The sequence below is a fragment of the Enhydra lutris genome, unplaced genomic scaffold, assembly GCF_002288905.1.
Source record: "Enhydra lutris kenyoni isolate GAN:26980312 unplaced genomic scaffold, ASM228890v2 scaffoldscaffold15, whole genome shotgun sequence".
Lineage (NCBI taxonomy): Eukaryota > Metazoa > Chordata > Mammalia > Carnivora > Mustelidae > Enhydra > Enhydra lutris.
Genome location: NW_019154099.1, coordinates 53,670,994 through 53,685,385, shown reverse-complemented (window position 1 = coordinate 53,685,385; position 14,392 = coordinate 53,670,994). Strand labels below are relative to the sequence as shown.

Sequence of the window (14,392 nt, the reverse complement as noted above, 5' to 3'; positions counted from 1 at the left end):
AGCCTTGATCGCCAGCCTGTAAGGCTCCCCAGTGCTTATGGGATGAAGTTCACCTACATAGCCTTGCTTACATGTGGGCTGCTGAGACACACCCTGCCCTACTTTCCCAATCTCACTCTCTCTCTTCTCTTCTCTCCTTTCAGATACTTCCTTGTTCTGCATACATTTCCCCAGCTCGCTGAGATAGAAATTCATGCTCCCCACCTTACATAGCCTGGTCATAATAGTTTCCAAAGCTCGGGGAAAGTGACTAAACTTCAGTGAAGATTTTTCTAATAATCCCAAGTGAAGTGCATCCTCTCCTCTGAATGTCTATACTACCTTATTTTTCACCTCTGTTGGGAACTTTTTCTTGCACTTTGTGATATCTAGTTATGTATCAAAGAAACCCATTACTTGACGGTGAATTCCCTGAGAGTAGGAATCAGAGTGCCCAGCACACCGCCTTAGACACAGTGGATCCTCAAAAAAAAAAAAAAAAATGCTTGTAGATTGAATTGTTTTTTTTAAGATTTTATTTATTTATTTGACAGAGAGAGAGCACGAGAACACAAGCAGGAGGAGCAGCAGGCAGAGGAAGAGGGAGCAGCAGGCAGAGGAAGAGGGAGCAGCAGGCTCCCAGCTGACAGGGAGCCCAATGTGGGGTTTGATCCCAGGACCCCGGGATCATGACCTGAGCCAAAGGCAGCCGCTTAACCAACTGAGATACTGAGGTGCCCCTGAAATCTTTTTTTTTTTTTTGACAAAACCTCCTTTTCATTTTTCACCCACAAATCCCAGCTGAGAACCATAAGCCGAATCAAGGGCATGTTTATAGGTCCTCTGGTTAATTCATTATCACTGAAGGGCAACGGACAGTTCCTGGATGGCTCTGTTTTATTTTTGTGTTCGGTAGGGTAGAAGGAAGTTAGAGAATCAGTGACCCCTAAGAACTACCTACACAAAAAATAGTTATTAAATTGACTACATCTTTACTTTCCCAATAAAACAAAAGTCCACTTAAAGTGAGGTCTATTTAAGATGTTAAAAAAAACTGTCCATCTTTGGAGGCTGATAATCTGGGATACAAAAAATAAGAATGAGCTTCTGTGCACCAGTGGCATCCAGCTCAGGACTTTCCAAATGGGTCTTACTGACCCTGGGCTAGTGAGAATTTCCATCAATTTGACATAATTGGAATCATTTAATCTCTATTGCAGTGAAAGCCATTCTCCCTTTAACTTAAGATATCATTGAGAATAACTAAATGGCTCCTCACAGCAAGTAATTTAATATAAAATTTATATTCAAGGAAATAGGAGATTGATTTACATTTATTAGCTCATTCATCACATCCTTCCACAAAATTAGGTTGGCATCTAGCCCAGACAGTGGTCAAAATGCATTGGTATTTAAATGTTTTTCTTTACCATTGGCATGGCTCTTCTTTACTTCAAATTTTAAAAAAAATCTTTTGATACAATCTTTATAAAATAAATTTTAATGACGTAGGCATCCATTCGAGAAACTGCTGTGCACCAGGCATCGTACTAGCTCTACTGTCATGCTTCTTATAGTCCACGAAGGTGCAAAACAAGGACATAAATACACTTGAGCTGTGGGAGAACTAAAGAGGGCGCTAGTATATTCGACAATGAGAACAATGTTAACTGGAGTAGTCAGAGAAGAAGAGCTCTGTGACATTCAAGGGATAAGAAGCCAAGATAGCCAATGTTCTAGGAAAGCTAATGAAAAGTTCCTGGAATAAGAAAGAGCTTGGCATCTTATAGGCAGTGAAAAAAGGTCACTGTGTTCAAAGAAAATTGAGTAAGAAAAAATGGAATAAATAACAAAGCCAGAGAAATATTCAGGAATGAGAACATAGGAAATTGTCTATTCTTGGTAAGGAGTTTCAATTTTATTCTAGGAAGAATGGGAAATCGTAGAGGGTGTTTTGCAACTGAGTGATATGATATGATTTACAATTTGCAATTCAGCTTAACAGCTGGGTGGGAGAGATTAAGGTATGTTGGGAGTCAATGAGTATGGGGAAAGTGAGAGAGTTGCAGTTGTCCAAGTGGAAGGTGACAGAGGTGGAGGCCCAAATGAGGAGAGTCAACAGAGGGGGTGGTGCCTATAGGACTTGGCATTGGATTGGACGTAATGAGTGAGAAAGGACTAGTTTCCTAGCTAGGAAAATATAAATAATGATCTGTTTGTTAGATATGGAAGCTGCAGAAGGGCACGGTTGAGAGGAGAAAATCAGCTCTGCTTTGAAGCTCATGTGTCTGAGATGCTCTTAAGACTATCAAGTAGAGGGCACCACGGTGGCTCAGTCATTAAGCATCTGTGTTTGGCTCAGGTCATGATCCCAGGATCCTGGGATCAAGCTCCACATGGGGCTCTCTGCTCAGTGGGAAGCCTGCTTCTCCTTGTGTTCCCTCTCTCGCTGTGTCTTGCTCTCAAATAAATAAATAATTTTTTTTTTTAAGACAACCAAGTAGATAGGTCATGTAAGCAGTTGACACAAGTCTGGTGCTCACAGGTTAGAGCTAGATTATATATGCTGGAATTTCTAAAAATTGATAGTATTTGGAACATTTGGGAGTGAATGAGCCCACCTAGGGAGAAATAAATCTTGGGGAACTCCAGTATTTAGGGCTCAGGTAGAAGAGAAGAAGATGGACAGGTAAGAACATGTAGTAAAGAATGAAACAATTTTATAAAATGACAAGGGAGGCTATTCCATAAAGGTGGTCTACTGAGTAGAATGTTCCTGAAAATTGGTTAAAAACCAAACCAAACCAAAACAAAACAAAACAAAAACAAAAACAACAACAACAAAAAACAACATAAGAGCATAAGAGTAGTTTCAGTTAGGGACACCTGGGTGGTTCAGTCCCTTAAGCATCTGCATTTGGATCAGATCATGACCCCAGCGTCCTGGGATTGAGTTCTGCATTGGGCTCCTTGCTCAGCAGGGAACCTGCTTCTCCCTCTGTCTGCCACTCCCCCTACTTGTGCTCTCTGGCAAATAAATAAATAAAATCTTAAAAAAAAAAAAAGAGAGTAGTTTCATTCAGCTTTTACCAGACCAACTCTGTCACTTAGGTCTATGAATGAAACACCCAGGGGTGGCACTTATTGTAGCCCAATGCATGTGTACCATTCAGTAAGAACAACGTGTCTGCTGGGAGGCAGAAACCATAGCGATAAGTTATCTTCGTATAATAAGTGTAAACAGATCATTCTAGAGTGAACCTGAGAAAGAGCCAGCCTAATGAGCCATCTGAAGTACACTAAATCGGCCTTCACTTGACTTCCAAGTCTTCTCACCGGTGAGTAATTTTCCATTTGATTTTCACTTCCAGAGCCACTCACCTCTCCCAGATACTTAGCTCCGTGCATCTGGTATCCCCGTCCTCACTCTTTCTTCCTATTTGCTTCCCTTCCCCCACACCAAAATATTCACCAAGGAAGCTCCAGACCTGTGTTGCCCAATGTATTAGTCACTAGTCACACATGATTATTTGAATGTATTAAAATTAAGTAAAATTTTAAGTGCAGTGTCTCAGGTGCCCCAGTCACATATCAAGTGCCTGAAAGCTCTGTGGAGTCAGTGGCTCCTGAGTAAAATGAAGCAGATACATTCCCGTTATCTTTGAAAATTCTGTTGGACAGGGCTGCTCTAGACAAAGACCATTTCCAATGAAATTCACCAGTTCTGAGACACATTTCTTTAAAACACTGCAATGATGTTTCTCAATTAGGAAACTGACCTATGAATGGATCTAATTGTCTCAGACACTACATATTGCCTGCCCAATATTCTTTTTCCCTTGTTAATATTGGGGTGGGCACTCATTTTTTTTTCAGGGAGGTGATAATATGCCCATCTGAAAATGTTTGAATACCCAGGCTCCTTTGGATCTAAGACACAGCTCTAACAAAAGAGATACAAGAGAAAATCTTTTGGGTGAGGTTTCCAGGAAAGCTACTATCATCCAAAGAAAATGAGACACACTCGGCCAGCATGTGTCCTCTGCTGTGTGCCCTTTTCCCTTTTCTCTCCCCTTTTTCTTCCCTAGAAGATGGATATACTGGAGGCTTTCTAGGAGCACGACAGTAAAAGTCATGCTGGAAGGTCGGAAGTGAAGACAGAGGTGTACGGGACATTGATGGCTCTCGGGTAGACCCCTCACCATCCATCCCTGGAGTGACAACCTGCAGATATATTTCTGTGATTTACCTGCAGTTCTGACTGGTACACTTAGGAACTCAGAAAAGAGGACTGTGATGTCATCTGGAGACAATCCCCCTGCTACCCAAGCTAAGAGAGGCTTGGCTTGAGTCTGTGGTTGGAGACCTTTGTCAAGGTCAGCAATCCAGCAACACCTGGGGGTCACTATCCTCATATCCTCAGGCTGCATGTGCTCTTTCAATTTGCAGCTATGAACTAAAGAACTCCCAGAAGAAATGTGAGCTGATTGTGTAATTAAGAGGTGGCTCTTCATTATCCTTTCTTGTTTCTTCAATTGGACCCATGGGCAGCAGCTATTCCAGGAACACAGAGGAAAGAAGAACAGCAATGAGCAGACCATTTCTTATTCCTGTCCTGGGTAAACGGAGGGCAGGAGGGAAGTCTCTGGTTAAGTTTCTATTAGCCTAAAACAATTAAACACACACGAGCCAACATGTGGCTATATTTTCTTCATGAAATTAAATTAAAATTGTATACACGCTTAAAATCGTATACCACTAAAAAGTGAGTGATTCTTAGGATTATCCCTCTGGACAGAGCATGTTTTTTTCAGTAGTGACTTATTTCATTAAAAAAATCCACGCACTTACAGATCACATGCAGTTTTCATTGGTAATAAAGATGTCTTGAGAAGGTCTGCATGTGGTCTACGATCATTGCACGTGACTCACCAATAACTTAATTAAAGTAAGAAGGGTCTTACCTCATACCGATTTTCTGTTTGCCAGTCATTTTCATGACTCATTTTCAGGATGTAATTTTGGTGTAATCAAACCCGAACTGCCTAGAATTATGTAATTACTTACATTCACCTTGAGGTACAATTACCAAGTTACCCCCACCCACCAGAAATGGTAAATCATCTTCAGCGTTACTCTTAGGAGGAGATAAGTAGGGCTAGTTATTGTTTCTCATGTGCCTGCTCATTTGGTAGGCTTATGGATGCGTTTGCTTTCACTCAGTCCTTGTTTGCTGAAATACTCAGGCAAGCCCTGTACGGCTCTCTGGCCACATGCTGGCTCATCTCTCCAGGTGAAAGACCACGCAAACTATGGTTCCGTGTCTGGTGGTGAACAGGGAAAATGACCTACGTGAGTGACTCTCAGTCTTGCTTGCCTCCAAAGCCATGCCAGGTGGAGGATATGAGTTTCACTCACTCATACTAGTAAGATTGTTAACCCCTGGCTGCCACGTGAGGGGGGCACTAAATGCTTTCTACAAAGAGCTCCCACTCCTCCTAGACACAGAACTGATGATTCATACGACGCCAACTTTTATTCTTACCACCCCACAGCTAATGCTTTAAGATATCCAAGACAGATGCATTGTTTTGTCCTCTTCCGAAGACGGACATTTCAATCTTTTGGTTCCCGTTACACGCACGGATGCCTACTTGGCTGGCAGTCGCAGGCACGTTTCATTCCTTATGTCTCCTTCTCACCATAAAGAAAACTGGTGGGTGTTATATCCTTTCCACACACATGGGTGTATCAAGGCAGAGACCAAAGAACCTGTGTAAGTTACTACAGCTAGTAGGAAATGGAGCCAGGATCCAAACCCTGGTCTGTCCGAACAGGAGCTTCTCATTCATCTTGCTGTATGGCTCTGCTCACTCAGCTTATAAAAAAAATGACTTCTAATCACTTAAATCTTTTCTGAAGGAATACAGCAGAGTGTACCCACACCCACACACACCATAGAATGTGAACTTCCTCTAGAAAAAATATCAAAATACCCACAGAAGATTCATAAGCCAAGATTTTTTTAAAAAGTTCTATCCCTCAAAAAATATAGGAAAGAATACAACAAAATATCACCAGACATTATTTTTGAATGATAGATTTATGAGAAATTTTTATTTTGTCCTTTGTATTTTTCATTAATTTTTAGTTGTTTAATGTTAAAAAAATAAAAAATGTAGAATATTTTATAATGCCCAAACATCTAAAGATGAGCAAAATAAAATAGGTGAAGTGAAATAATGTACATTATAAATGATAAATGAATAGTGTAAAAAAAAGTCCCAAGGATGGATTCAAGAGCAGCTGAGAAAGAGCTCTGATGTAAGAAAATGAAACAAATGCATTCCTTCAACATAGCAAATATTTTTTCATCTCTGTGCCTTTGCTTAGCCCTCCCAGACCCAAAATGATCTGCACACCCAAGCTCCCCACAGCTAAATATTAGCTGTTCAAGATTCAGGTCAAATGCTCATTCCCACCTGAAGAATTCTCTGATTCCAAACTAGGATCTCTGTCTCTCTCTTTTTTTCCTCTGTCTCTTTCTCCCCTTATTTGTGGCCTTGTTAATTTTCAATTTATTCAGAGAAAAAAAAAAAAAACTTCTTGAGATCAATCCTTAACCTAAGTTTGAGGATACAATAATGGGGGAAGGGGAGGCTCTTACTGCGCCCACGAGAAGGGTATAGATCTGAAGAAGAGAGACATATAAGAACACAGTGAAATGGGGAGATAGTATGATGAAGGTATTGCAGTATGGAGGAAGTATAAAAGAATTTCAGAAAGGCTGACTAAAGGAGGTAATTTGGAGGACGAATAGAAGGATGGAAAAATGGTGAGGTATTCAAGGAGAAGTGAAGGTAGGGAATACAATGCTGGGTAAAAGGGACAAAATCATAGCACATCTAAATTTCTCCATCTCCATGGCCTTCTATGAAGAAATCATTTTTAAAAAATATGGAGACAACTGGCACCACAAAGCACTGTCTCCTCCATCCAAATACTCAAATCAGAAACTTACTTGGGACTCATCCTTGATTCTACCCCGTCCTTCGCTCATTCCTTCATCATGAATTTCTGCAAACGCTGCTCATACTCCTGGGGCAGTGAGGACTCCGCTAAGCCTTTTGGCTGACATTTGGCCCTAGTCTCCCTGGAGGGAAAAGAGGCTGGAACCACATCCTGGCAGGAGGACGGCACCAGGCTTTTCTCCCCGCGCAAGTCCTTGCAGCCGTTCATGAGGATGACAGCTCAGTACAGTGGTATGGGAATTACCTTCTCTTCTGATAACACAGCCCAGATGCCCGGAGATGGGATCCATATGGCACAGATGTTGAGGCTTCCCTAACCTATAGGAAGACTTAGGCCCTAAAGGAGCCCAAATCTCTCCTAATGATTCCCTAAGCAGAGTTCCCGGAAACCCCACCAGGGCACGGCATCTCCATCACACATTTATAGTTCAGCCATACTCCCTCCCAATCTAGTTGAAATTTATCAACCACAGATCACTATTACCAGGAGCAATGTTGTCCGGTAACATTGGCGTATACTGTCTTCATCTGTTCCCAGGGAACCAGAGCTAGGAGATTAACAGAGGGTCAGAGTCTCTTATAGTAAGGTAAGGGTTTTGTTAGCCTGTTGTCCGTATTGTTGGTAATCCCATCACCAACACATCCAAGTTTTCCATCTGTCCTGTCCTCTACCTAGCTGAACAACCTTCACCTCTCACCAGGACTGCTCTCCTAACATCCACATTCCCCCACCAACCTCACCAGCACACTCCTCCAATGCCTACTTCACCCCACAGCCAGAGGTGCATTTTCAACATAGGGATCATATTACTGCCTTGTGTAAACCCCTTCTGTGGCTTCCGATCATCCTCTGAGTAAAACCTCAAGTCACCAACATGGTTTTTAAAACATGTCACACCCTTCTCCTGTTTGCTTTCCAATCTCCAACCGTCCAGGGATTCTGGTTCTCAAATGTTCTTACAATATGTCACTCTGGCCTTCCCACAGATGCCTTGTACACACTGTTCTCTGTGACTGCTGTGTCACACCCACCACTGCACACAGCAGAGCTCTACCCATCCTGTTACCACCAAGTATGGTGGACATCATGTTCAGCTGATTAATATGTGCAAAGTGCATACTATGCACCATATAGTGTTACCCAGATATGGAGAATTAGAGTCTGGGTTAAATCCCCTGATTCCGTATGTTTCCACTGAACGAGTGGCTCTGCTTTCAGCACATCTGGCTCAATGTCATTCCTTTGTCAACATCTGCCCTTCCACCTTGACTGTAAGCTCCAGCAGATTTTCCGCCGAATCTCCAGTGCCAGCAAAGAGTAGAGGCTCAATAAACAGTTGCTGAATCAATGAAGAAATAAATGATAACTTCAGATTCAACCAAACAGAAGCTGGAAGAATTTCCCAATGAAAATATTTAATTCGAATTTGAAAAAAAAAAAGAGTCTGGAACTAAGGAGAACGGAGCTAAGAAACCATCTTGAGAGACTGAACTGAAGATGAATGTGGGAGAGGCTGGGACGGCACAAGGACAGCAAACAGCAGAAAGACATCCAGAAGCCATTTCAAGGGAAATACGAAGGTTTACGGGTGGGCTTAGGAAGAGGAACAAGGAAAAGAAACGAAGTGGTTAGAAGAGAAGTGGGAGAAGAAACAGGTGGGACTGGCGTTTCTGAGGCCCGGAGGGGAGACCAGTTCCTGGGGGTTTCAGAGTAATAACAACGCCTGTGTTTTATTCTGGTCATTTGGAATGAGTACTGAAAATCACCCAGGATTTGGGCAAGGAGGGTTTATCAGTAACCTCAGGGGGAGTCAGTTATGTGGAATGACTGGAAGGTAGAGCAGCTTCCACGGGTTTAACATTGAACCAAAAGGAACACTGTAAGAACACAGGTCAGAGAGAATGGCATCAAGGAGATGAAAAATACTGAGGGCCCCAGCAGGGCTTTACATGGAATAAATATGCAATGAGTATTTGCTGATTTAATTATTATTATGTGCTATGATAAGGTGTTACTAAGTAAGAAGAGGGGTTTTTCTTATGATTATAGATAATTGTAGATACACAGAAATACAGAAACGTTGGCAATGCATACCATGGCTTGGGGAAACCCCCCTGGCTGGTGTGTCTTCTTCACTGTGCTCTCCCACGCTTGGGGAAAATCTTCGAGAAGATCCCCCAGAGAAGGTGCACTGCTGAGTAAGAACCACTGAAAACGCTTCTGAGACGTACAGAGGCCACTTGGTTTCAGTAGCTCACTGTCAAGTGTAAGGAGAAAGCCTGCTTTATGCAAAGAGTGAACAGGAGGGGTGCCTGGGTGGCTCAGTGGGTTAAAGCCTCTGCCTTCGGCTCAGGTCATGATCTCAGGGTCCTGGGATTGAGCCCCGCGTCGGGCTCTCTGCTCAGTGGGGAGCCTGCCTCCCCCTCTCTCTGTCTGCCTCTCTGCCTACTTGTGAGCTCTCTCTCTCTGTGTCAAATAAATAAATAAAATCTTAAAAAAAAAAAAGTAAACGGGAAAACCTCATTCCATCTAAACCTGAACACCAGAAAGTCACAGCTTTGAATAAACTGTTGTTACAGAAGGAATTAATAAGCAAACATGGAACCCTGTTAACACATCCCATAGAGTTTACAGTAGTCCACAGCACAAAATTCTGCCTTTGTCATGTCTGTCGGTCTCTTTGTATGTATACATACCAGTGATAATATCTACATGTGTAGATAGATATGTGTGTGTCACACATATGTACGTCGTATGTGCACGATACTTATATGCTGGGTACTTCAGATGCATTAACTCATCTACTCTTACAACAGCCTATTAGAGAGGTATATTATGACTATCATTTTATAGGTGAGAAATGGAGGTTATGGAAACTATCTCAAATACTATTAGTAAGTGGCCGAGCCAGGGTTGCGGGGGGCTCCCATCTGTAGTCTTAACTACTCTACTGTATTGTCATTTGTATTTCTAAGTATTAAAGCACATTTACATAAAGGTTCATGGAGGAATTTGTGATCTCATCATTTGGCTTAGTATGCTGTATGCCTTAATCTTAAAGTTACTATAGATTCAAACATGTTAATTAATGGCATGTCTCTTACATTTTCTTTCCAGAGAACAGCTGAGATATAGATGAAATTCAAGGTTATAAGATCCAAGGCTTGAGTAATTCCTCCCTTGAAGTAGTTCTCGGAAAAGACACAAATTAAAATCACAGGACCTTTATTAGCTGGCCCAAAGAAATCACACTCTGAGCCCAAGTGCAAAACTATGGTGGGAGGGAATGTTCCCAGTGAGAACATGAATTACATCTGATTCTCATTATTTGCTAATCCCATATTTGAGAATTTGCTTACTCACTTAAATGTATTTGTATTCCCTGAAATCAATATTCATTTAAGTTTTCCAGGTCTTTGGGGCATGCAGGCTGAATGGGTCACGTTCCCGGCTAAGGTTAAAGAAGATCCCCCCGGTCTCTTGATTCAGTTCTCGCATTGTAATCAAGTGTCCTTTCTGCGGTATGTTTAGTCCTTGCTTGCCACACTTTTGTGCTTTTTGCTGATGATTTTGGTGTTTGAGACGGCCCCTAAGTAGAATGCCAAAGTGCCACCTCGCGTACCTAAGAGCAAAAAGGCCGTCTTGTCCCTTACAGAGAAATCATCTGCTACGTGATCTCCATTCTGGTGTGGGTTACAGGGCCGCTGGCCGTGAGTTCCACGTTAACATGACACAAGGTGACTCTAGACAGAAACATACATAATACGAGGGCATGTATTGATCAGTTAATGAAAATCCTCTGACTAGAGGCAGGAACATGGTCCTATATTTCTCTTAGGAATAATGATTTGCTAATTTGGTGTTCACAGCAACGTCATAAACCATAATCACCATGAGGAAGAAGAAAAGAGAGTGTCTTGTCGAGGAATCGTATCAGAGTGCATGTGTGGACTCCAAGTTCTATGCAGCTTTCCGAGCTGTATGTTACCGAGGATAAACATGCGTAAGCCGCTGACGGGGCACATCTCTCCCTCTCCCTCCTGGAACGATCCTTCCCCAAGCAATAGGAATGACCATCAGGAATAAAGATTCACAAATAAATGACAAGAAAAGCAAAAAAATACTGACTAGAATCTGTAATGACGCATGCCTCGGCCCTAGTGAGGAACAGGGGGCAGAATGTAATGGTCTGCCCTGTCGCCTGGGCTGGTCGGCTCAGGGAGCTTGGATGAAGCAGAAGGGGGTTAGAGAAACAAACCATGGTTACCTATAGACAATCTTAAGATACCAGTATCATCCTAATCCCAAATGTCTCAAGGACATTATTCAACTATTAAAATGGAATTATGCAGACCATAAGGTTTTTTTTAAGAAAAATTTCCAAGACTTTCCCCCTTTACATACTTGAAAAGTATTCAGAGATCTTTGGTCAATAAAACTTTTTAATAAAATTTAGAATAGGAAAGTAAATGCATAGGTGTTTATTTAGAGCCGGTTGCTAAGATTTAAGAAAAAGAACTGAGGGAATGCATCCGATTCCAGTGATCAGAGACGCTGTGCAAATCCAGCTGCCAACTGTCTGCTGCTGGCAGGGCTGGGCCTCCAAGGAGCACACAGGAGCGGGAGCAACATTCTCCCCAAACTTGAAAACGCCTTTGTCCTCTGATGATTAAGTTCCATGATACCATCTCTATCCAGTAAGATCAACCCCCTAAGAATTAATTTCTCACTGTATGAGTAAGGATTCCCCAAATTATAAGCAAGACCACAGCATAGACCTGTCTGCCTGTCTACAGATCTCGTGTCGTCTGCTGTGTTACATCCTGTCCAAGGAAAGGCTGGACTGGACGGTTGGTAAAATCTAGACCGTATTAAAGAGTAAGACTGTGCTGGTGTGTCTGCTGCACCATCCAGAGAAGATACTCGGATCAGTGGGCATGAGAGTTGTAATCCTTTGGCAGATGACATTGTGCCGACCAATACTGTCCTTACTGTTTTGGGGACTTACACCTAGTGCCACCTGGAGTTCTCTACCCAAGGTCTTGCCCAGCCAGAGAAGCCTGCTCTGAGATCACGTGAGTACCTTTGAGGCATGCTGGGTATGGCAGGGGAGCTAATGCCTCCTAGAAGCCATCCTCAGCCAATGACTGATGGATAAATAAGAATTGTGTGCTGTCCCCGGGCTCCCAGAGTTTCATCTCCTGTCCTCGGATCCAGGTCCAGTTGCCCATAGCGGTAATAGGGTTGCTAACACAAACATAACTGAGGCCTCCACGGTCCCATTCTCCTACCAACATCTCCTTCACCTTCCCAATAAATTACGTCCATTCAAATCCTTATCTCAGAATCTTATTTCCCACAGAGTTTCTTTCTACAAAGCGTTCTCGTTTCTGGGACATTTGTATTTTTCACTGTATATCAAATAACTGGTTTTCTGCTTTATACATTGGTCTTTTATTAGCTTCACTAGTGGATATCAGTTCCCCCTAGGGTAATAATTCTGAGTAGATGGACAAAATACAGAGTGTAGACAAGCAGAGTCAAGAATTAATCTTAAAAAAAAAATGATTACTTTGTGAGATAGTCTCTTGCTTACCTAGTAAATGTTTGATCTCATCTAGCACGGACCTATACAGATATGTTGTCACGGTTGAGTTCCTCCCCCACGTTGTAGAAAGAGAGAGAGATTCACTGGGGGAAGAGTTTATCTAATTTAATGGGTTTGTAGATGTAACAGGTTTCTAGAATACCAGCCCTTTCAACCAAGTTACCAAGGCAGATGGGCAAGGAGACCCATGGGAGGTAGACACTCCCTGTGAGGGCCATGGTGATGCTTATAAGAGCAAAGACAGGTCTGTGGTTTGTTCTACATGCCAGGTGGGTTTTGAGTATCACTGTAAGAATTAAATGAGTTGGTAAACATAATCATAAAGGAACATAAACAAAAAAGAGAGAGAGAGAGAGAGAGAGAGAGACTATTAACTACTCAGATATTTCCGCTAAATACCACCGAAGAAAAGAATCCAAGGCAAAAAGAATATTGACAAAAAGTCAAAACAGCTTGATGTCACCCTGGGGAAAACCATGGTACTGAGAAAGATCTGTGAACGGAAGGACAGCTCAAATCCTCGGTCTGCGGTTTTTAGTTTGGAGACATAAACGCCTCCAACTTCATTTCCTGTTCATCTGTGACCTGAAGAAAGCGGGAGCAGTCTCTCAGGCTGTGGGAGACAGGCAGCCGGCACAAGACCTATTTTCTAAAAAGGGGAGGGGGGAGTCTTTTTCTTAGGCTTCCAGAGAAAGGAAAGAAAAAAGTATGTTTGCTCAAATGGCCAGTGTTTTATAGTTGGAATGAGAGAGCACAGAGAGACATGCATGGGTGTGAGACAGATGGTGTCCCCGCCTTCCTAAGTTGGAGGTGCCTTTTGATTTTTTCCCAATAACAGCCCCCAATTACATTATGATCATTATCTGAAGAGAGACCGAGTATTTTACTAAGTAAGGCACCCAGTTCACCGGACAGCACCGAAGAGCTGCACAGAGCTGCGGTCTGCACACATCACCGCAGCCAAAGGAAGACTCAAAAGACTGACACAGGACAGTGATGGCTGCCAACCCCCTTGACTGGACGGAACTCGGTACACACTGTCACATTCAGCCTCGGGACTCTGTGCTGCCTGACCACTTTCTGTCTCAATCTCTCCCTGCAGTTTTTTTGTTTTTATTTATTTATTTATTTATTTATTTTTACGGTCCTTCAACTCCTGTTGGGTCTCTGAGCCATCATGGAAATGGAGTTTTGTGTGTGTGTGTGATTTTTTAAGTAAACTTTGAGTGTAATCATACTGTCTTTTTTTTTTTTTTCACTTTGGTAGGTACTACCTCCTTCCCCCACCAGTTTTTATTAACAGAATAATAAACATGTTCAGCTGATCCGCTGTAGCAAAACCTGTCACCATCTTCACAGGACCTAGTGTAATTTCAGTGACCTTCTGTAGCCGGCATACAGTATATTTTCCCAGAGCCCGAAATCAAGCGTCCAAGAAGATACAGATCATGCAAACCTCATTATATAATGCTTTTAGGTCTAATTGTATATTGCTTTAAGTTTACCTTCTTTTTAACAGAGTTTCCTTTTTATTTTTTTAAAAAAATTTTACTTATTTATTTATTTGAGAGAGGGAGAGAGAGTGTATGAGCAGGGGGAAGGGCAGAGAAAGAGAGAGAGAGAGAATCCCAAGCAGAGTCCCCAAGTGCAAAGCGCAGCAAGGACTCATCTCAGGACCCTGAGATCATGAGCTGAAACCAAGAGTCAGAGGCCCAACTGAGCCACCCAGGTGCCCTGGAGTTGGAAGAAAGGATGGAAGGAAGAAGGAAAGAA

The 14,392-nt window shown here is 42.4% G+C and overlaps 1 protein-coding gene across 2 annotated transcripts in view; it reads right to left on the bottom strand.

Moving 5' to 3' along the window:
- The window catches only part of LOC111147097 (integrin subunit beta like 1), a 205,620-nt gene that overhangs the window by 9,053 nt on the left and 182,175 nt on the right, over positions 1-14,392 (bottom strand). The gene's annotated exons all lie outside the window — the stretch shown is intronic.